This window comes from Equus przewalskii, chromosome 13, assembly GCF_037783145.1.
Source record: "Equus przewalskii isolate Varuska chromosome 13, EquPr2, whole genome shotgun sequence".
Taxonomy (NCBI): domain Eukaryota; kingdom Metazoa; phylum Chordata; class Mammalia; order Perissodactyla; family Equidae; genus Equus; species Equus przewalskii.
In genome coordinates, this window is record NC_091843.1 from 76010599 (window position 1) to 76032950 (window position 22352).

Here is a 22352-nt window from a genome sequence, read left to right on the forward strand (position 1 = left end):
TTGCTTCCTTTTCCTGATGAAGCCTTTGTAGGCTTTGAAGCTTCCTCCCCAAATACTCTTCCAATCCTCCTGTGCATACTTCATTTATAGCCCATGAGAAATACGAAAAAGGTAGAAGACAAGAATGTAGTTGTGGGCCACTCTGTTAATGATGAAGATGTTTCAAGTGATAAACAATCCTGACAGCAATGGTGATGATTTCTTCAAGGGGCAAAAATCATTTGGTAGAAGGATAATCCAACTTTTAATTATTGACCCCATTTTACTGAACAGTAGTCATATTAGGCTGTCCTGGAGATTAGGCCCACAGATTCCTCTGGCTTTATGTGAAAGTTGCAAATGCTCTAAGAAAAAACTTCTAGAGTGTTCCCTGCAGGAGTGAATGCTCAGTCATATCCACATCTTGTATCATCTGTAGTGACATTAACATTTACAGCACACTGCAATAACTGATGTTTCTAAATGATGACTTAAAATCCTTAAGAAATTGTTAAAGTTAGCCATCCTCTGTTTAAAATACACTATACAATTCTTTGTGCTATTAGTAAAATTATAATCTTAAAATGCTAGAAATAACAGGACTACCATTTAACTATTGAGAAAACAAGGGTAAAGTGAGTAAATGAGGTGACACGTCAAACATTTTAAGGTCATTATCTCAAGTCGTAGATAACATAGTTGTGTCTCAACTCCAAAACTCAGTTCTGTTGCTGAGCCAGTTTCAATTCTGATATTCCAAATTTTGGGGGGGGGAGGGTGAGGAAGATTGGCCTTGAGCCAACATCTGTGCCAATCTTCCTCTATTTCATGTGGGATGCCACCACAGCATGGCTTGACGAGTGATGCTAGGTCTGTACCCAGGATCTGAACCTGTGAACCCTGGGCCGCCGAAGTGAAGCATGTGAACTTAACCGCTATGCCACTGGGCTGGCCCCCTGAATTTTTTATTAAACAAGTATTTAAGGATGTTGGTCTTCAGGGTAATGGATTCGCATATCAACGATGTGTTTTAGGATATCTAAATACCCTTAATATATTCATACTAGGTAGTTGCTGGGTTGGTCTATGATGTCACTGTTAATTAATATTTATTGAGTATTTTTATATGCTCTGTGATGTTGCAGTTATAGCTGGAAATTTAAGAAATATAAAAGGCATAACTCCTTTCCTGAAGGATCTTGGAGCAAGAAAAATACAATGTAGCAAAATGAGAACATTATAAAATCCCATAATACAGTGCCAACATATGAGAGATATTTAATAAATGTTAAAAAGCTTAAGAAATATGGGTCAAAATACCCAGGAAAATGAGATAGAGGTCATGGATTAATTTCAGAAAAGGAAATTAAAACTGGAAGTAAAGGATATGGAGGCCAAAATTTATCCACTCCATGGGGAAACTCCAGTTTTGATGGGAAAATGACACATTTCCTTTTCCTTGAAGCTTTAAAATCTTAAGGATTAGATCACACAGATGTAGAAACATTTTAGAAGCCCTAAGCTAGACACCAGATAGATAGATAGATATAAAGTGATCTCCTTTATGATTTACGTAAAGAAGCTTCTTAAAAGAAAATGATGTTGCTATTGAGGGTATATGTGTCGGAGGAAAGAACAGAGTGGGTAGAAGCCTTTTTTGGATTAGGATAACACTGTCTACAAAAAAAATAGAATGTTCTGTTAAGAATGAAGACTCTGAAACCAGACTATTTCGGTCAATCATAGGCATCCCTTTTATTGACTCTGTAACTTGGGGTTGTATTGAACGTCTCCATACCTCAGTTTCCTAAAAAATAAAATGGAGAGAACAACAGCATCTACCCTGAGAGGGTAGTGAGAACTGAATGAGTCAATACACGTAAAGCTCTCGGATCAGAGCCTGGCATGCTGTAGGTACTCAATAAAAGATAGCTACGATTATTATCATCACCTATTACTAAGCCCCAAATCCTCTTATGTATATGCAAGACTTAACCTGTATTTAAAGAAAAACAAAGATACTAAATAGTAGAGAGGGAGGTGTGAACATCTATCACCCTTCTCTATGTGTCAGGGAAAAGCACTGAACAGTATGAGTTCAAGGAAAGAAAAATCTTTCCCCCGGGGTAGGCTGGGAAGACCTCAGGGAAGAGCTGGGGTTGGATACCAGCTTTTTCCCTCTCGAATTCCTTACCAATCAGCAGATGTCTAACGTGATTCAGTCATGCAAATAAGATGAGCTGCCCACGTTCACAAGGCTCCGCATGAGAGGAAGGAGGAAAACTTTCCCTTTGCTGCTTTTCCCCGTGACTCATGTGTTCCTGCAAAACCAGCTGTTGAAACTTGGTTTCAATTTGAAAAGTCAAGGTAACGAGAAGCCATTTGAAAAAGGGCAGGTAATACTCAAGGAAGTCCAACATAACATGAAGGCGCCACCACAGGCTGGCAACTCGGCCTGGCCCAGAAGTGTCAGCAGCAGTAGACTGAGGGGTTGGTTCAGGATTTGAACTGATGGTTTCTAACCTGCTGTACTCCTGTTCCCATCCTCTCTCTTCCCCTAACCCCCAAAGCCTCCATGGAGAGGGCAAAAAGGGTGCTGGAGGGAAAAGGCCAATTAGCTGATGGTTTTCTAGAAAAGGGAGTTTCCAGCCTCTCAGAAGCCTGGATTCTGGATGGAGTGACTGCTGGAGGATTCCCCATGTTGACTATTAGAAAGCAAGGCATTATGAACGTCCCCATCAACCTGAGCTGCCTTGCAGAGGGATAACTGCGCTTCTTTCTTTCATTTAAAAATGGTTTTTCTTCATAGAATCTTAGAACTAGAAGGATAGTACAGGTCTTCCCATCCTCCCTCTGGCTTTAGGGGTGAAGAAATCAAGATGCAAGGTTTGCCTAAAACTCCTTGGTCAATGCTCTAAATGAGGCTCTGAAGTGTAAGTCAGACTTAACAGAAAATGTTTTCAGGGGTCATATTCAGCTAATAATCTAAAAATCCCTTTTGTAGGAAGTGTCCCTAGTGTTTTATTTTATACTGCATGCGAATTCCTAGGGACTAGGGGACTACTGAATAAATCACAGGATGAAACACAAAACATGCATATTTCTGAATATAATACTTGATAGTAACGATCCAGGCAGCTTAGACCGTACTTTTTCCTCCCGTGAGATAATTTTTAATGATATCACATATTAAAATTTTTGCAAAATATAAAAATTCATACAAAAGAATAAATTTCATTCATTCATAAGCCCCCCTCCCACTGAGGCCCCTCCCCTCCTCAGAAAAAAAACTGGCTTCAGTTGAATCAATATTTTATCATAAGGAATTTATTTTTGACAACAGGATGTTCCTGTTATTTTCAAGTCCTGTCGTTTCAACAACAGGATTTCAGGGCAGTGCAGTGAAATGGGAACAGCAGGGTATTATTAATTTCTGAGCACAATCAGGAATGCGTGAGAAAAATCCAAATAGTCCAAAACCTGCCTTAAAAAATTTAAGGCTATCTCCTTCATGAAATTTCTAAATTTCTTCTCATTTAAAAATAAATCATGATCTAATTGGCAGTAAAGATTTTTGGCTGAGGTCCTTAACTTCTTAATTGTAGCCAAACTTCTCATTGGGAGAGCTGGGCCAGCTCATGTCTTCAAAAACTTGCCTTTATTATGGTTTACTAGTTTGCTCTTTTCTTTCTTTCTTCAAATAAAAGCTCCATGTGCCTCAAAATGGAAATAATTTTTAAGACATGCTGAAAATTCAAGAGTGTGATATGTGTGCCATCTGGGAAAGTATCCTGTACTTTCAAATGATAACATCTTACCAAATGTCAGGACTGCTCTTCACGACTCATTTGGAGGCCTAGTCCTCAGGGGTGGGGAGAGGAGGCAGGAGAAATCATCTCTCAATCAAACACTTGCCTGAAGATTCTGCTGCCTGCTTTCAGTAGGAACAGAGACTAATCGAACTGGGTTTGATCATGGGTAGAAATGCATCAAAACCCACTAGTGTCTGGGACATTCTGAATTGAAGACAAGATGACTATGATGATTTCACAAAACAAAGAGTGAGAAAGCGAAGTGCTTACAGCTGAATCACACAGGCCTGGCTTTGGATCTTGGCACTACTATTTAATAGCTATGTGACTATGGGTGAGTGAAGTTACCTCTCTGAGCCTTGGTATCCTTGCTTACAAAATATGCATAAAATCTATTTTTTTCATAAATGTGTTGTGAGAATTAACTGAGATTAATTTGATTAAAGTGCTTAGCACTGTGTCTAGTATGTGGTAAGGATTCAATAAAGGATAGCCATTACCATTCATTTTAGCATGTGAATTGGTTGAATTTGCCGAAACACTGTAAAGCTTACTCATGTACAGAAATTATACACGGCATTCAAGCATTTAACTGTATTCATATTCTGTTTCATATGATACCCAAATATTTGGTTAAGAACACTGATTTTTTGTAACTGCAAGCTTATCCACAAAGTCATTATCACCTCTAATCCAGTGTCTAATACCATTTCTAAGAAAAGCAAGCATTTCCTTGAACACCCACAGCAGTGACCTAAATGCAAAGGCTCTGGGTCAATGTTCAGTCATTTGGAGGCAAGAAAGACATAAAATCTTTAAAAAATGTGTTTCAATCTCCATTTGGTTCTGCCAAGGTAATCCAAAATTGTCTCCACTAAATCCCAGATTTAAATTCATAGAAAGGCGAGGTGTGATTAAATCTTTATGTTGGGCTATAGATTACCTAACTGCTCAGGGACGTGTTTGCCTACAGCTGCTGTTTTGAAGGGTAAGGGAGCACACACCATTGCACCGGCCTCCTCTACCGTGATCCAGCTGTTATCTGCACGGCTATGTTACTGTACCAGGAAGCCACTGTCTTTGGCAGTTGAGGCAGCTTTGCCAAAGTTTCCTATCATGTTATCTCAATATCTGGGTAACAGTAAATAGCATCCTCATGATGGCTTTTCCCCTTTCCTTCTCAGCAAAGAGGTACTGGACTTTCCTTATGCTTCTTTATTATTTCTATAAAATACTCAAGTTTAACTGATATTCTTTTAAGTGTTTTAAGTAGCTTACAAAGATGTATACTTTACATAAGATAAAACAAAAATGAGAGGAATGAGGCAAACAAAAAATAATTAAGGCTGAATCAGGAGTGGGCTACTAAAGTGCTATTTGCTAAAAATGGGCTATATATTCATGCCAGTGTGCTCTCTCGAGGAAATGTTTCAGAGGCACACACACACACACACACACACAATAGTTTAAGGAAAGCACAACTCTTTCCAATATGAAAGTGACATGGTTACTGTGTCATGTAACGACAATGTTCTTGCTCTTCTATTCATGGAAATTCCAAGTATTGACTTTCTCATGACTGCTATTCATTTACTTAACATGAATTTATTAAACAACAGCTATGTGCGTGCTATTTGCTAAGCTCTGGGCATTCAGCGATGAATAATACATGCCTCCTGACCTGGAGAAGATCAGAATCTGGCGTGGAGGAGAGGCCCATGCCAAATCTTAATGCAATGTGTTACGTGTGATAGCACAGCCACCTGGAAAGGGGTGGGAGCTCAAAGGAAGAAGTGAGTTATTGTGTGCAGGGGAGTTGGATGGTGAAATCATATTTGCCTATTAAGAAATGAGAAGAGAATCAAGAAGAACATTTGTTACTTAAGTGACCTGCTAGGAAAATGAGTTGGACGGTCGTGGGAGAGCATTACTCCCTTTCCTGGACAATGGCAAAGAAAGGCAATGCTCAAAACTTTCTCAGCTTTGTTTCCTGTTGGTTCAGGAATCATCTGTGCTCTTAAAAAGGGAAGCACGGCTTGAGATTTTCAGGAAGATAACATAATTATGATTAATCTTTGTCCTTCTGGGGCTATAAAACTTTCAAGGCCAAGGATTTGTGTATATGCCCTGATTTGGGGGGAAGAGGGTAGGGACCAGAATTAATAACCACATAGAATTGAAACACAGGCTTGATTGTCCAAAGATATATGAACTGTGTATTTTACTCATTTTAGAAAAAAGTTCCAGAGCGAAAAGGAGACATATCATTTCACAACTCCTTCAATACCGTCTATGTGAAGGATAATTATGGAGGAAAGCTCAAGAGAGCTGCCATCTAAGAATTTCAAAAGAACCCCACACAATCCAGAAATCACAGCTGCATCACGAAGGAGGCAGTTACTGAACTAGTGATCTCTTCTCAGGACCCCTCATCCCGATGAAAATGACAAGATATGATGCATTGGATCGAAGCTGAGTGGAGGTGGCTTGGGAAGTGAAGTAGAGGCAAAATAATTCACCACCCCTCGAAAAATTCCACTTTTCGTTATTGGCCTGAAACTAATCAAAACTTAACAACTGAAGAAAGCACTAACATTGGACAAAGGTAGCAAACTGAAGAACGCTGAAGCAGCAATATTTCTGGACAGAGAAGAGCCCTTTGATATTGCTCTCCCCCTATGTTTTCAACGTAAATTTGTTCTTTATTGATAAATAAACATTCTTCCTAAACTACAACTGGAATGTGACAAAGACATCTTCAACGAGACACAAGATATTTAAAATGCTGGGTGTAAAAGCTAGACTCTCCTGATAGACCAAGAGCAGCATGGCCATCAGCTTATAGACACCTTGTACAGAAATATGGTGGAGCTTCTCTAGCATTTCAACGCCATCAACAAAACAGAGCACAAAACACTACAATCCATACAATAAATGCGACTACAATGCAATTTTGGAAAATTAGATTCTAAGATGCATCTTTTTGAGGAGAAAGGTTCAAGAAAATAGAGAGGCTATCAGGCTACCGCAGACGCTAAAATCGGATATCGTCTTCTTCTTTGTAACTCCCTTTCTTGAATCTTCCTAAAAACTCACTCCAGAGACCCTGCTGTGAACACTCACATTTGCTTTATGTTCCAAGTGGAGCACTGTCTCTGGCCTTCCTTGAGATTAATTAAAAACAAAACAAAACAAAAAAACCAAAGCCAGAAAGTTTGTTCTATAGTTTAGACATAATCATTATCAAAAAACAGTCCCAAGATACTGGTCAAATGAAGACACTAGTAGTTCTCAGTATATGGCTAGATATAATGTTTGGGATATTCTTCCATCTTTTATACAAAAGGCTTTATAAGCCAAACATAAGGCCAATTGCTAATGAAATCATAACAAGGTTCTCATCATTGTAAATAAATTCACACATCATAAAAACAAGGATGCCGAATATAATTTTCAGAAGTTGAATATATTTAAAACATGCACTTAAACACTATGTCCCAGGTTATGGGTTGAAGCTCATACATTTAACAGTCAGTTTCAGCATTTCTGGTTGTCATATGAGCCCTTTTAGGGGTTTTGGATTCCATATCCCACACGAGGTGTTGGGTTAGGTGCTTTTGCATGCAATCTTTAGTTTAATCCTCATGACAAATCCATAAGACAAGCATTATTATCTCCACTCTTTCATTTAATGAATATTTACTGAGCATCTATTACATGCCAGAGACTGTTCAGGGCTCCAGGAGTAGAGCAGTGAACAACCACAGCCACAAAAAGTCCTTGATCACTGGAACTTACATTCAAGTGGATACTGCTTTTTCTCGATTCTTTTTAATCTAACCTTTTCCTAAGCTAAGTTATTGGAGAGAAACTAAAAAATAAAAACTTCCTCTGAGACCACAGCTGGAATCTGACATCAATACCTGAGACACAGGAAACATAGGAAAAAGCATACAAAGAAATATATATATATATATATTACATCTGATGGTGATAACACCATGACAGAAAATAAAATAGGAAATGGTCATTATGACATGCTGGGAATGGCTAATTTTCCGTGAGTGGGTCAGAGAAATATAAAGTGTCCCTTATATTAAAAGGAAAACTGAGGTTGTATATGACTTTCTATGACCAAATCAGTGAACTAGACCACAGATGTCTCTTTCAGAACGGCAGGAAAAGATATTAATATTCCAGTGTTGTTACCAACATGCTGTTTTCCCAAGCAAATTAATGCTAGTCTTGAAATACAGGATACCACCCAGTGAATACCTCATACAACTGGGGAAAAAAGTCCTATCACTTTGTTTCTAAAACATAAAGATCCTCATTGCCACCATATGTTCCCAAATAGGTATGGTTAATCATTTTTCTAATTCTTTATCAGTAGGCTGTGGTGGAGGACATCTGGAATTCACCCTGGCAGGCCAGCACATGACTCATGTCAGCAAAAGAGTTGTACTAGATATCTGATAAATCTGTAGATTTTTATGAGGTATTTCTACATCCCATATACTGTATTTTTTTTCTCACTTATACTCAGTTTATTTCTTTTGCCTAAAGCATTTTCCCTTAAAAAATAATCAGAAGACACTGTTGATTCAAACTTTAAATTTGCCTAAGGTTGACATTTTTTCCTTATTAGAATTCATTTTATTATAGTAACCTTTTAAATCACAGTATTTGCCTAAACACAAGCTATCCAGCAATTATACTGAATAATAATATTTGTTACAAGTCTGAATTAATAGAGAGAACAAGTGTCCATGTGTGGCCATTTAGTCAAGTATGCATTTATTTACTTATTTAATTTGATTTATTGATTCAAAATGGACTGCCTCTTTCCAAGTAGACCACCATGAGGAAAGTATAAAAATAAGACAAATAAAAATGCTGGAATAATTTGCTATGCTCCTAAGTGTGAAAAATCCACTCAGCCTAGACTTCATAATTTCTCCAAGAGAAGGGAGGAAATATCCTAGATCAGACAATCCATTTAAATAGAGAGTAGTCCTGACAAATCCATAAGCAAACACATGAATTTTCAGACTCACACTCAGGAAACACTGAGCATGTGGAAATACATGAGTTTGAAAAAAACTGAAAGTCCACTTTCTAGGAAAATCTAGTGTCCACCTCTACTGCCATTATCAGTGATGTATCATCATCTCCAAAAGACATCTTGATATAAGTGATAAATAAAAATTAATTATATACCATCCATTATTACCAATTTTGAATATATAACAAATTAAAGTTTTCTATTTAATGTGCTATCTCAATTATTTTATAAACATTAATAATAGAAAGTGAACTTTCAAGGTCTTTTAAAGACTTGCTTATGACTTCCTCCAAACCAATTTGCCTCCTACATTGTTTCACTACCAATTGCTCTAACAGTTTGCTAAAGGGGGTTGCAGCTTTATAGGCTTTCAAATAGATAACAAGTTGAGAATAATTTAATTATTAGATGCTGCTAAGGTTTATGGGGATAAACGAGGATGGTGTCATGTTAACTCCATGGTAAGTGAGAAAGGTTTAATAGTTTACCTAGAAATTATTCTCAAATTTCTAAACCATATCACTCTTTAAAATGTGTTTTGCTAACATGAATAATTGCGATTGAGTCAGATCAATGGTCCTAATATAGTATTAACTATTTTTTTTAATAGAAGAGCAGAATGTACACCAACAAGCCTGGATCTTTTAACAATGAAGTTACAGCTCAGTCACCGCCATCCACTTGCAGGTGATTTACTGGAATTGCAGGTAAAGTAAAGTAAAATAGCTTTAGTTTAGTTATTTATAGTAACTAAATATAACTTTAGTTAGCATTGGCTAAACATTGAAAATGCAAGTAAACTATGACTTTTTTGTGATTTTCATTTATTTAAATCATTTTTTAAAAGGTTGATGGATCATTTTGCTAAAATGGAAGTTTTAGAGAAGACCCTAAGATATCAGATATCTAAGCTGAAAGACAGAAAACACTGTAGAACTTGTGGAACGACGTAGCTGAGAACAGGCTGGGCAGCTCTTGAAATCTTCTCGTGTCAAGGGTATAAATAATCAGGGAAAGAGAAAAATGAAGAAGTTTAGAAAAGGGAAGGTTGTTTATCTTATTTTATTTTATTATTTTTTTTGAGAGAGAGAGAGCAAGAGATAGAATGTGAGAAAGAGGGCTGTAACTGTGCTGTCGAGACAGCTAGATATGTACCCCCTGGAGTTGGGGTTGGGGGTCGGGGGACAAAGAGTTCTGGTGCTGACTCCCATTTGAAAAACCTAAAAGGTGAGAGATGGGCTGGCTTGCTACCCTAACAGCAGGCTAGAAGAGGTGGTTGGGTTTGGTTGGGTAAATCAGCACTTTAAAAGTCTGCTGAGTCAAAGTGTGCACTGATGTTTCTGGAGCATCATGCAAGAGAGAGCTGGAATGAGATGATTCCAGCTCTCGTGCACTAGAATCTCTTAGAAAAGCCAGCAGGCTTCAACAGAGAGAAAGTGAAGCACTCCTGAATCACTAGAGACTGTGCAAATAAATAATAAGCAACTTTCCAGAGGAGAGCAGCCAACTTATGACAGTACCAATTAAATAAATATGCCAGGACTTTCCTGCCTCTCTTCCCTATTCTCCCTCACTTCACAGTGTTCCAGCCCTGGAGAACCAGAAACAAAGATTAGGTAACAGAGGTGAAAAGAGACAGGGAAAAAGAAGCTAACCACACCCTCTTTCCTGTGTGCAAGGTTCAGCCCTTAGGATGTCCTTGTTGTGGCAAGGGCAGCGGTTTTAACTGAAGAAAATTAGCAACTTTGACAATTCCATGGGACTGGAATTTTACATAATTGAATTGAGACCATCTTTGTGATTTAAAGCAACCACTAGACTTTTTGTTTCCTAAGAGTGATTAGAAGTGTCACGAGGTTTGCCAAGGTTTTATGCAGGAGCAGAAGACTTCTGAACAAATTATAAAGAAACAGTAAGTGGCAAAATGGTATTGCTTTGTGATTAGATTTCACGAATCCTAACATATTGGTTACATGTAACGGAAAAAGAAGATCTTGATAGCTATACTACTGGTCAAAATAAGTTGCCTTATTTATCAGATCTGTGTACATCAGAGACTCTATCATTTGGTTTCATGAAAGGTTCTTAATAAGGGACCAAACGGTTTAGGTGATGTTATCTTACAACCATATTCTTGTAGAGCGTTTCATGGTTTACAAAGGACTTTCATACACGTTATCCCCTATTCAGGGCAGATATTATTATCCCTCTCATAACCACAAGGGAACCATTGGGCTGAGAAATTTGTTCAGTTAGTTGGTGTGGAAGCTAGAACTCAAATCCAGATCTTTGAATTCTCAGATCAGTGCTATTTTTACTCTATTATAGTCATCAGATTTTGATTGATGAGGTCTAGGATGAGTCTTTCTCATACTGAATTCTTCTAAAAGCAATCTGGCCACAGATTCGTTTGTATCTTGGTTGCTCGCCTTTTATTTCCACGCGTTCCTTGTTGTATCCTTACAGGAGTCCCTCTCTTTACAGATTTACCTTGGGTGAATTTCTTTTATTTATGAGCAAAAGTCCTCTAGCCAAATATGAATAGAAATATACTGTATTTTTTTTTAAAGTTAAATACTTGCTAACTTACTAAAGTGCAGGCCTAGTGTTCATTGGAAAACTTGAATAGAGAGGTGGAGGGATCTAGCTGGAGAAAGGATTTTTATAAGGATATTTATAAGGTATCAACAAACTGGTAAAACATGTTCTGGCCATTGGGTGAACCCAGGTTCAAACAATCTGCTCTGGCCTTTCGACCATGCTAATTTGTCCATCTTTATCTTTGCTCAGGTTGTTCTTCATGCACGAATGTCTTCCGCTCCTTCCAAGCTATCTAGTAAAATGCTTTTCATCCTTTAATGCCTGGCCAAAGCATGATCCTCTCTTCAAGTCCTTCTTTGACCATAACTACTCACAATCTTTGCTTCATTTGAATTTTGGTATCACAAATGATTAACTGATCCGTTCTGATCTCTTACCATTTTTGTGTCTTATTGCTCCAAACAGACCACAAGCTTTTCAAAAACAGAGCTTCAGTTTGTCTTTGTTTCCTGCTCAATGCTAGGCATAATGACACATGATAAAGGTTCAAGAAACAGGAAATATTTGTTCTTTTATCTTTATGGCACTGCCATCTGTATTTAAATGAGGTTTCAAAAGGCAAAGTCAATTTATTTTTATCTAAAAGTATTGAAATAACAGTATCAAAGCAAGTACGATTCTGAGGTGGACTAGGATGTCTTCCACTTTTCTGACATTTCCATTTTTACTTAACCTGCTTAGATTGAAGAGCCTTTGGCTATTCTCCCTGAGGTATGTTCCAAAGCAAAGCAGTAGCTTAAACAACAAGTCTTTGTTGAATTATTCAAAATCGAAAATGAGAAAGCACTTTCAGTAGTAATACTGAAAAAAAATGCATACTAAGCGATTACTAGTTAAAAAACTCTTTCTTTACCAGTGATAGAAAGTGTTGTCATCTTTGTGTGTGAAGAAATGTCTTCCATCTTTAAACTTCTATCATTTCTTTTCCTGTTTCAAGTGTATATTAAACATCATGTATATGGAAAACAAAATTGAGCTTGAGCAGTCAAATGGAAAGGTCAGGCTGATGTTGTGGCTCACTATAGACACCCCTAAGTATTGGGTACGGATGCAGCGTTCTTCAATTCATTGCAAGCATATCCTAAAACCAGGATCTAGTTCATTTTGAAGTAATTGTGATTATTTTGCTCTCTGGGGAGTTTGATAGAAAGATCCATATATCTACAGAAATGCATTTTAACGTAAACAGCCTTTTATAATAATTTATTCATTTATTCAGTCACCAAGTACTTGCTGAGCACCTATCAGGTATATACCAGACACTGTTCTCGACCCTAGGGATATACAGGCAACACAGAAGCCCTTACTGAGACTACATTCTTTTTAAAGAAATAGAGACTTCAAAAGATAAAATAAATATAAAATATAATGTTTAATGGTGATCAGGGCTATTAAAAAAAATAAAGCAGTAAATAGGGATAAAGACTGAAAAAGATGGTCAGAAAAGGCCTCTCTGGAGAGTGGCAGTTGAAGTGAGAGAGCATTGCATGCAAATGTCTGAAAGAACATTCCAGATAGAAGAACAGCAAGTGCAAAGGCTTTGGATAGGAACAGCTATAAAAATATCTATAAGTGTTATTTACTAAGTGCTAAGTACTCCTCTCAGTAGTAGAACAGAAAAGCTCATTTAATCCTCACACCAATCTTCAGAGGTAATTACTGATATTGTCATCCCCATTTTACAAATGGGGAATCAAAGCACAGAGAGGTTAAATGACTTGTTCAAGGTTAAACTCTAGGAGGAAGCAGAATCAGAGTCTGAACCCAAACAGCTGGTCTGGCTCCAGAGTCCTTTCTCTAACCACTGCACCACACCGCCTCTCTAACAAGGAGGTTGCTGGGACTGTGCACTGAGCAATATCTCCTTACAATAGTTGCAGCAAGAACTTTTAGAGCATAAAAGAGTATTTCCAACAAGATATAAGGATATTAGCCTTAATTTTGTTTTTAAAGAATTAAGATTTATCAGCTTGAACCAATTTAATACTTAGTAGAACTTTATCTGGAATAGAGACTCCTCTGGAAGAATAATGAACACAGATGGATTGTGTCCAGGCTACGGACAACTCCATTGTATTACAGCCGAGAACACACCATAGGCTTACTTCTTCGATTATACCTGAAATAATTAAGCAGAGAGAGAACTTCGGTGCTTCCTCTCCTACGAGTCACATCTAGTTTTCCCAGACGGTGAACAGGAAAATGCAGACAGATACACACTGGACTATGGATAAAGCAACCAGGCAGAGCCCAGGCTGTGGCTGAGCGCACATTAATACAAATGCTTGGAGTTACTACCAGCTCAAACTATAGCCTGTTTGTTCTCTTGGGAAGGGGGAAAAAAGAAAAAGCCAGAAAGCAAGTTCTCAGGATCTCACTAAAGACCTGGAGCCAAACAGTGGACGCGTTGAGTACTTGGAATCACATGTAAAGCCGTCGTGGAGGCTCCTTTCTAGGCTGCGCACATTTACGGGTCTATAAGCACAAGTGTGTCAAGGCTCTGACATACGTAACTGTAGAACTTCATAAAGGAAACAGAGATTGTTCACTAATGCGTAGGGTATTCTTTTTTAAAGACTGCTCTATTTTCTAATACTGAAATTTTATTCACATTAAACTATCTTGATTTAATAGTTAAAGAGCTCTCTGCAATGTGATTGGCTAAAAACCAAAATGTATCGTGTTTAAGTAATATAACATTTGCTTAAACATGCAAGGCGGGAGACACGTCTTGTGATGTCCAAATGGACAGCTCTGGCCGACCTGGGAATGAAATAAAACAGTTTACATCGTGGCTGTAAGAAAGGTGGTATTTTCTATATACCAACTGTATGGTGAGACTTATAATTCATTATCATTTATAGTGACTCAACAGTATGACTTCCAGAGTTTTTCATTACTTAAAATAAAGATTGTCTGTAGCAAAGCACAATCTTTCATAATGCATTAACTCAACTGATTTCAGAGAAGTTTAGGCAGGGCCTGGGGAGCTCTTCTGTGAACTGAATGAGCATGTCTTCCTGGGCCAACGGTGTATGGACTGGAGTAATTAGATAGCAGGTGAATCAGTAAAACTGACTAAGAGCCTCAACCTTAAAACCTCTGTGAAGCAGTTAAATAACCTCCACATTTCTCCATCCTGAAAACTATTTCCTAATGGAGAGCAAATCTTAATACACCACCTAAGCTCTCAAACCTAAGGCATTTCTTATATATAAACAGAAGGGAAAACAAACATATTAACAATGTCTTTGTGTGTGTTGAATTCGTTTTCAGCGCATCATGAAAAAGAAAACTGCAAATCAATGAAGTCTCATGATGGTATTAGGTAGAGATTTATTAACCAATTGAAATTAATAGTTATATGCTAAAATATAGCCTCTGGAAACTTTCCTCTGGTTTCAGGAAATTTTCTTTCTTTCAAGAGGGTTCTAGTCCAGGTTCTGCCCTAAACAGGTTATTTCACATTGAGCAAGTCACTTAACATAACTAAGCCTCAATCTCATTATCACTTAAACAATGAGATGACTATAGAAGGAGAGGTTAGGTAGAAAACAGGCCTTCTGGGGCTGGCCCCGTGGCCGAGTGGTTAAGTTCGCGCGCTCCGCAGCAGGCGGCCCAGTGTTTCGTTGGTTCGAATCCTGGGTGCGGATATGGCACTGCTCATCAGACCACGCTGAGGCAGCGTCCCACATGCCACAACTAGAAGAACCCACAACGAAGAATACACAACTATGTACCGGGGGGCTTTGGGGAGAAAAAGGAAAAAATAAAATCTTAAAAAAAAAAAAAAAAGAAAACAGGCCTTCAGTTTCTTCGCTGAACCCAAATTCTATCCCTCAATTCCATTTTGACCTGGATTCAATATTGAGTCTATTCATGTGCTATTTATTTAGTGTAACTTAAGACATTAATAAACTCTATCTTTCATAATTATTGCTAGAACGAACTCTTAGTTGATAATAATAATAATAGATGGAGACAATGGATCAGATTATCCAAAACTGCAGGTAATTGGAAATTATATCAGTATCACATTGTCATTAATCTTTTACTTGGATTAGTAGCATATCTAGACAGCAGCTAGAAAGTTGGCAGTCTAGGAGTCTGCTATGCACGATGACAATACCAGCATAAATATTTGTTTGGTAGATCCACACAACACATTCCATACACAGATAATTAAAAATTGAGTGTATATACAAATTAACACCAACATACATTCACTCAGCAAATATTTTACGGTCTATTACACTCCAGTCCCTAAGATGCAAATTTGCATAACGTGGGACTCCCGCCCTCATCAAGCCTATACTCATCTATCTAGTCATTCTGACTGGAGCAGCACAGGGACGCCACCAGTCAAACATACGAGAAAGAACTCTATTTTAAAAGATTCCTTAGAAGGTTCCTAATTCATTCCAACACTTATTAACTCCCAGTTAAAAACGTCCCTATCTCTAATCCAAACGTTTCATGCTTCTGCTCAAACTTCTTTATTCTGTTTTATCTTGAGCACAGATGCAGAAAGAAAAATAGTCAATTTTTTCTGAACTAAAATCCTATATAAAAAAGTATCAAATTTCTCTGTTCCTACTGCAATAATTTTACATCTTGTATACTCCCCAAAAGACTTCAGTTTGCAAAGACACAGCACTACATATTTACTTAGTGATTTTTACATTTTATTTTCTACCATTACTCATCTTCGAAGAAATCTTCTGAATCCTTTCCAATTTTTTTCAATCTTTTTTTTTTTTTAAGTTGAAGAGTCTCAGCTTAGACACAGGCATCTAATTTAAGGGTAGTAAAACTAAATCATCATTCCATATTCTATACATAGTTTTTATCCATCTTTCTATTTCCTTGCTTTTAAAACTTGACCCTACTGATTTACAAACAACACACTACAGTCTTTTCATCTTTTATTTATATTATCGCATAATTACTTCCTCTTCATTTTACATGTATCTTATGTATCTATGTATCTTATTTTAATCTTTCAGGTCTGCAATTCTACATTTGCCCTTAAAAACGGTCAGCGATGTTTTGGCACTTTGCCAATTTTCCTACCTCAAATGGACATCCATTGTTTGTTAGTTTGCATGCCCATCCATCTTCCCTTCCCCACGTTCTGGCATCACATGCCCCTCTTCTTGTGGAGAACAGATTACATATAGTTTTGGTTAAACTGGCCAAGGCAAACAGGTGACCTGAGTTGGATAGTCAATGCTTCATCCTCTGGCCACACTGGTTCAGAGGTGCGTACATGACTCAGAGTCTCCCTGTTTTCATGGTGGAAAAGTAATACATTTTCCACTGGGAAGCCAGAAGGACCATGAGGCTAGGAGCTGTCACTGGCCTCTTTTCCTACCTCATTGAAAAAGCCAGCGGGCCGGCCCCGTGGCCAAGTCACTAAGTGCTCCGTTTTGGTGGCCCAGGTTTCGCTGGTTTGGATCCTGGGCGTGGACACAGCACCACTTGTCAGGCCATGCTGGGGCAGTATCCCACATTCCACAACTAGAAGGACCCACAACTAAAATATACAACTATGTACTGGGAGGATTTGGGGAGAAAAAGCAGGAAAAAAAAAAGGATTGGCAACAGTTGTTAGCTCAGCTGTCAATCTTTAAAAAAAAAAAGAAAAGAAAAGGCCTGCTCAATAGTGAAAGTAACAAAGAAACCCAGAAGTGAGTCATGGGGTGAGACAGATCCTAATGACATCTTTTATATTCAGAACTGCCTGAATGCTACCCTGCTCCAAAGGTTTTTAGTATATGAGCTATATGTTTTCTTGTGCTAGTTTGAGTTGGATTTTTGTCAATTGCATTTTAAAGATTGGCACCTGAGCTACCATCTGTTGCCAATCTTTTTTTTTTTTTCCTTCTTCTTCTTCTTCTCCCCAGAGACTCCCAGTACATAGTTGTATATTCTAGTTGTAGGTTCTTCTGGTTGTGCTATGTGCGATGCCACCTCAGCATGGCCTGATGAGCAGTGTCATGTCCGTGCCCAGGATCCAAACCAGCAAAACCCGGGCAGCTGAAGTGGAGCGCGTGAACCCAATCACCCGGCCCTGGGACCGGCCAGTCCCTTGTCAATTGCATTTTAGATATTCCAAGAAGATGCTTCCAGGAGTTCCTTAATCCTAAGGAATAACTCACACATTGTGAACATTAGGCTCAATACATATTTGATATGGCTGCATATCTACTATGCATTCAGAATGTCTGTGGGCAGTAAGACAATATGAGAAAAGGACATAAGCCTCAGAATTAACACATTGGGAATGCAGGGAGCGTTAATGATGGTATTATACCCTAATTTAAATTGTACAGTTAGGAAGGGATCACACTGGTAGGAAAACTTGAGGTGTAATTTTTTTACCAATTGAGAGCATAAGGGTATTCTTTCTTCAATAACTTCAAGCAAAAAAGAGCTCTATATTGAGGTTAGAAGGGACTTGTGACGTCTCACTTCCCTACAGCTCATCTTTCATCTGCACCAAAGTCAGTCTCTAGAGCTCTGGAGAGAATCAGGTTCCCTATGTGTATATATCTAAAAAGCTTGCTGTCACTGAAATAGAAGTGAATATATGAGCTAAATCCCCAAGAGGCTAGTTAATTCTTTCTAGGCACTCTGCCTGTGCAGTTGCCCCTGCCAGAAATCTGAGAATCATCCATGACTTTCTTTTACTTCCTCTAAATCAAATCAATCACCAAGGCCTGACAACTACACTTTATAAATATTTTTTGAATCCATTCATTTCTCTTCATCTTCACTGCCACTGTCTATAGACCAGATCACCATCACCTCTGGCCTGGCTTATGGTAATAAACTTCAACTCCACTATCCGCATTCATCTATCCCCCTGCAACCTGTTCCTTATACAACAATGTGAGGGAGGGAGGGCTTTCAAAAATGCAAATACAGTAGGGGCACTCTCTCTCTTAACCCTTCAGTGACTTTGCACTGCTCTCAGAATCAAGTCTAAATCCAATCTGTGCCCTGCTTGTTTTACTGTCTTCTAGTAGTCCTGGCCTTCTTGTAACTCCTCCAATGATCCAGGCTTCCTTCAGCCAGTAGGATCTTCCTTCTGCTCAGAACATTGTATTCCTTACTCTTAACCTGGTAATTCCTACTACTCTGTTAGGACTTGTTTCCAAATGCTACTTCCTCAGGGACACCTTCTCTGACATCATGAACTAGATCAAGTCCCCCCAATATATAACTTTATAAATCCATTTGGTTTCCTCTGGTGGCATTTATCCATGTTGCAATTAATTACTTTAAGGCTTATCCATTTGAAGCTTGTAAACTTCTTGAAGACAATCACTATGAATATCTTGTTCCCTTCTTATTTCTCCTGTTATAGTGAAGAGATCACTAACTGCCTATCCATCCACATGACTAACTTTATTCCCCCTCTCCCACTAACGTATGACAATATTTTTCCCCGATAACTTTATGGAACAAATGTTGGGAGACAGTTCTCCATGGATCTCAGTTTCTGCATGGCTTGTAAGCAGAAATACTGACAACTTTTTTCCTGGATTATCTTTTCAAGAATGCAAGATGGAATGGAAGATGGAGACAGTACTTCCCTCTGGAGCAGAGGGCAGATTTATTTACTGTCTAGTATAATAAAGTTGTGTCTGTCCTTCCAGCCCAAAGATCAGATAGGTTTGCCTGCAGCTTGTTATAAAATATCAGGCTTTCCTAAAGTTGAGGATCCTCACCTGTGATGCAAATCCACCTAGGCTGCTTTTGCATTGCCCCTGTGCATCCTGGGGGGCGGGGGAACCGATGCGAACATGAGAGGTGCTGCTTGCTGTGTCATAGGTATTAAAGTTGCCTTGCCTCTGACACAGAATTCTCATATCTGGCAGTATCTGTAAACTGTGGCAGGCTAATTTTTAGCTAGCAAGGAGGGTAAAACTTCAGATCTATCAGTTTCCGACAACAAAGAGGTCATCTGTGTTTTGTACTCCTTAACACTAAAAACAATTAAAACATTTTTTTGTATGGGATTTCCTACCAGAAACTCTTAAGCCATGAATTCTTAACCTGAGGTACAAGGAAGGGCTTCACGGGCATTGTGAATCCAATATGTAAGCACTATTGTTTTAACATAGCTTTTGAAATGAGTAAATTGCTTTTATCAGATTTTCCAAGGGGCCAGAAAAAAATATTAAGAACCATTAAGGGTGCATGTCTTACTTCCTTATGAATATTTTCGACTTATTTGGCATTTATTAGAATAAGTTGAAACACAGGGATTTCTTCATTAAGTATATTTTAAATGTCAGATATCTGTAATACTTAATATAAAACCGTAATCTGTCAGCCTCTTTCTTTACCTCATATTTTTGTTCTCAAGTCCAAGGTGTGTGGTGTGAGTTGGAGAATCTTAGCTAATATGTGTACTTGGTGCTTACTAGGTGCCAAGCATCTTTCTAAGGGCTTTATATGTACTAACTCACTTATTACTTAACAACATCTATAAGAACTATTATTATAGTTATTATTATTATTGGATGTTACAGATGAGGAAACTGAAGAGCAGAGAGGTTAAATCACTTGTGCAAGCTCACACAGCCAGTAAGTGATGGAGGAAGATTTGAAACTAGGCAGGCAGATATATGAATTTATCTATGATCTTGATGCCAAAGCTATACTTGCTTTTCAATTTGACTAAAAATTCGAGATCTTTTTGGATTCCTTTTGCTGTTACATATTGGCCTAAGTATGCCACTTGATTTACTCTAAATTGGGCTAGCTAATTATATAAATACAAAATAATAATAGCTTACCCATCACATTCTTGAATACTACATTCTTGAAAATTTCATTATTCAACAAAATCAGAGTTAGTCAAAGCATTTTAGAAAACTGGGGTTAAGCAAAAAAATTGTTAGATGGTTGTAAAGTACATGTTGAGGGAGAAAAAGATATTATTTCAAAATCTGATAAACAGAATTCTTCTTAGGGACATAATTTGTTTAGCAAAACTTCTTCATAGGACATTGGGACATAAACACATGGGACTAGAGAGAAAGAAAAGGAGACGAAGGGAAAGTTGATTTGCTCTTTAAAAGGAAGAAGAAATTGGTTCTTTTCCAGGGACAGCCCAAGAGGGATGCAGTGAGAGCTGAGGACATAAAAGGGGGTAGAGGACAGAGAACACGTGGCAGGCTGGATAATGAAGAAGAAATAGAGCCATTGAGAAAGTCACTATATTGCAGATGGCAGGGGAAGCTTTACAAGGATGTCAAGCAAAATGTCCATTACACTGTTTGTCTGCTCTTCATCCTGACTTGTGCTTGTAGAATTTGGCAGGACACATAAAAATCAGAAGGAGGCTATGTTACATGTCTGTGTCGATAAGAGACAGAGGGAAGACTACACATGAAAGAAGCTAGATGCAGAGTGGACAGGGGGAATAGGAGGAAAGTAGGAATCCAAACCACACGTTCCCATGGAGATGTGATGAGGACACTGTACTCCTCACCTTTCCTGTGATGGGGAATCGGGCCAAGCTGTCAAAACCACTAAATGGAAGGGTGACCCTTAGAGGATGGAGTACTTCATAAATGAAAGTTCTAGCAGGCATCCATTCCTAAAGCAAAACAGATTAATTGATGTTAATAATCTACTGTGACACGTAACTCTAATCTCTTCAAATGTTCAGAAAAGCTTGTTGCAGTGCTGTCATCTACTGAGGCAGATTCTTCCAGGTTTGTGTTATTCAGATTTTAACCTGCTTAAAGTTTGCAGGATAGATCTGATTGGAATGAAATGTAATGTGTTTTTTTTTTTTGTAGACTGACCTTCACTGGTTTTCAAGAGGCTCAGAAAAATGCCTGGGTAACCTCCTGGCCTACCCTGCACTTGATCTTCCAGCTACATTTGGGAAGATTTAGAGGAAGTAATTACTGTTCCCGTGTTCTTAGGAATGCTCAGCCAAATGTTAAATAAAATTTTTAAATTTAAAAAATTTTTAAATTTTTGTATTCACATATAAAATCAAGTTATCACAAAATGAAAGTTGGCTAAGAGTTTCTACACACCCAGTTTTATTATATTAATTATAATTACTAGAACAAAATAGATAAGAAAAGGTGATTAATTATTCTACTAATGACAGTAGAAGGAAGACAATAATAAAGATATAAGCTGACATTGGTGAAATAGAAACAAACAAAAACAGCAGAGAGAGATGATTCCAACTTCACCTCTGCATTCCCATTGCCATCACCTTGCACCAAGTGACCATTACCTCTTGCCTCTATTACTGCAACAGCCTCTTAATTTCTCCACTCTCCTTCTATTTACATTGGAAACAGCAAATCAGGTCATGCCATTCCTCCCATACCCCTCTCAGTGTAAACCTAGCGTCATCACATTTACCTATTTCTCTAACTTCTTTTCTCTCTCACTCACTCCACTTGGGCCACACTGGCCTCTTTGCAATCCCCAGCCATATCAGGCATGCTCCGGCCTCAGGCTCTTTGCACCAGCTGTTCCCTCTGCCAATAATATTCCTTCCCAGATACCCACGTGGAAACCTCCTTGCCTTCTTTCAATCTTTGATCAAATCTCATCTTCTCAATGACACCTCTCCTAACCACTTTCTTTAAAACTGCAACCCACAGTCCCCTCGTACCCTACAACACTTCTGATCCTGTTCACCCTGCTCCATTTTTCCATAGCACTTCTTACTTACAATATCCCATATAATTAATTATATTTTATGTTAGTTTTTTATTTGTCTCTGCTTCATAAACTCCACAATAGTAGCAATCTAGGATCCACTTATTTTTCCACTTTTTTTTTCATTCCAATCACTTAGAACAGAGCCTGCTACATAATAGTTACTCAATTGAATTTACTGATTA

At 38.1% G+C, this 22352-nt stretch overlaps 1 protein-coding gene and 1 long non-coding RNA gene across 3 annotated transcripts in view; one reads left to right on the top strand and one right to left on the bottom strand.

Moving 5' to 3' along the window:
• Positions 1–22352, bottom strand: part of ADGRV1 (adhesion G protein-coupled receptor V1) — a 511275-nt gene that overhangs the window by 95485 nt on the left and 393438 nt on the right. The window lies entirely within an intron of this gene.
• On the top strand, positions 3918–21451 carry LOC139075159 (uncharacterized). 2 transcript variants are annotated; one of them, XR_011525283.1, is made up of 3 exons: positions 3918–4125; positions 9467–9563; positions 21279–21451. It is a non-coding gene; the product is annotated as an uncharacterized lncRNA (long non-coding RNA). The 2 variants fall into 2 exon arrangements; XR_011525282.1 differs by lacking the exons at positions 3918–4125; positions 9467–9563 and adding an exon at positions 10429–10768.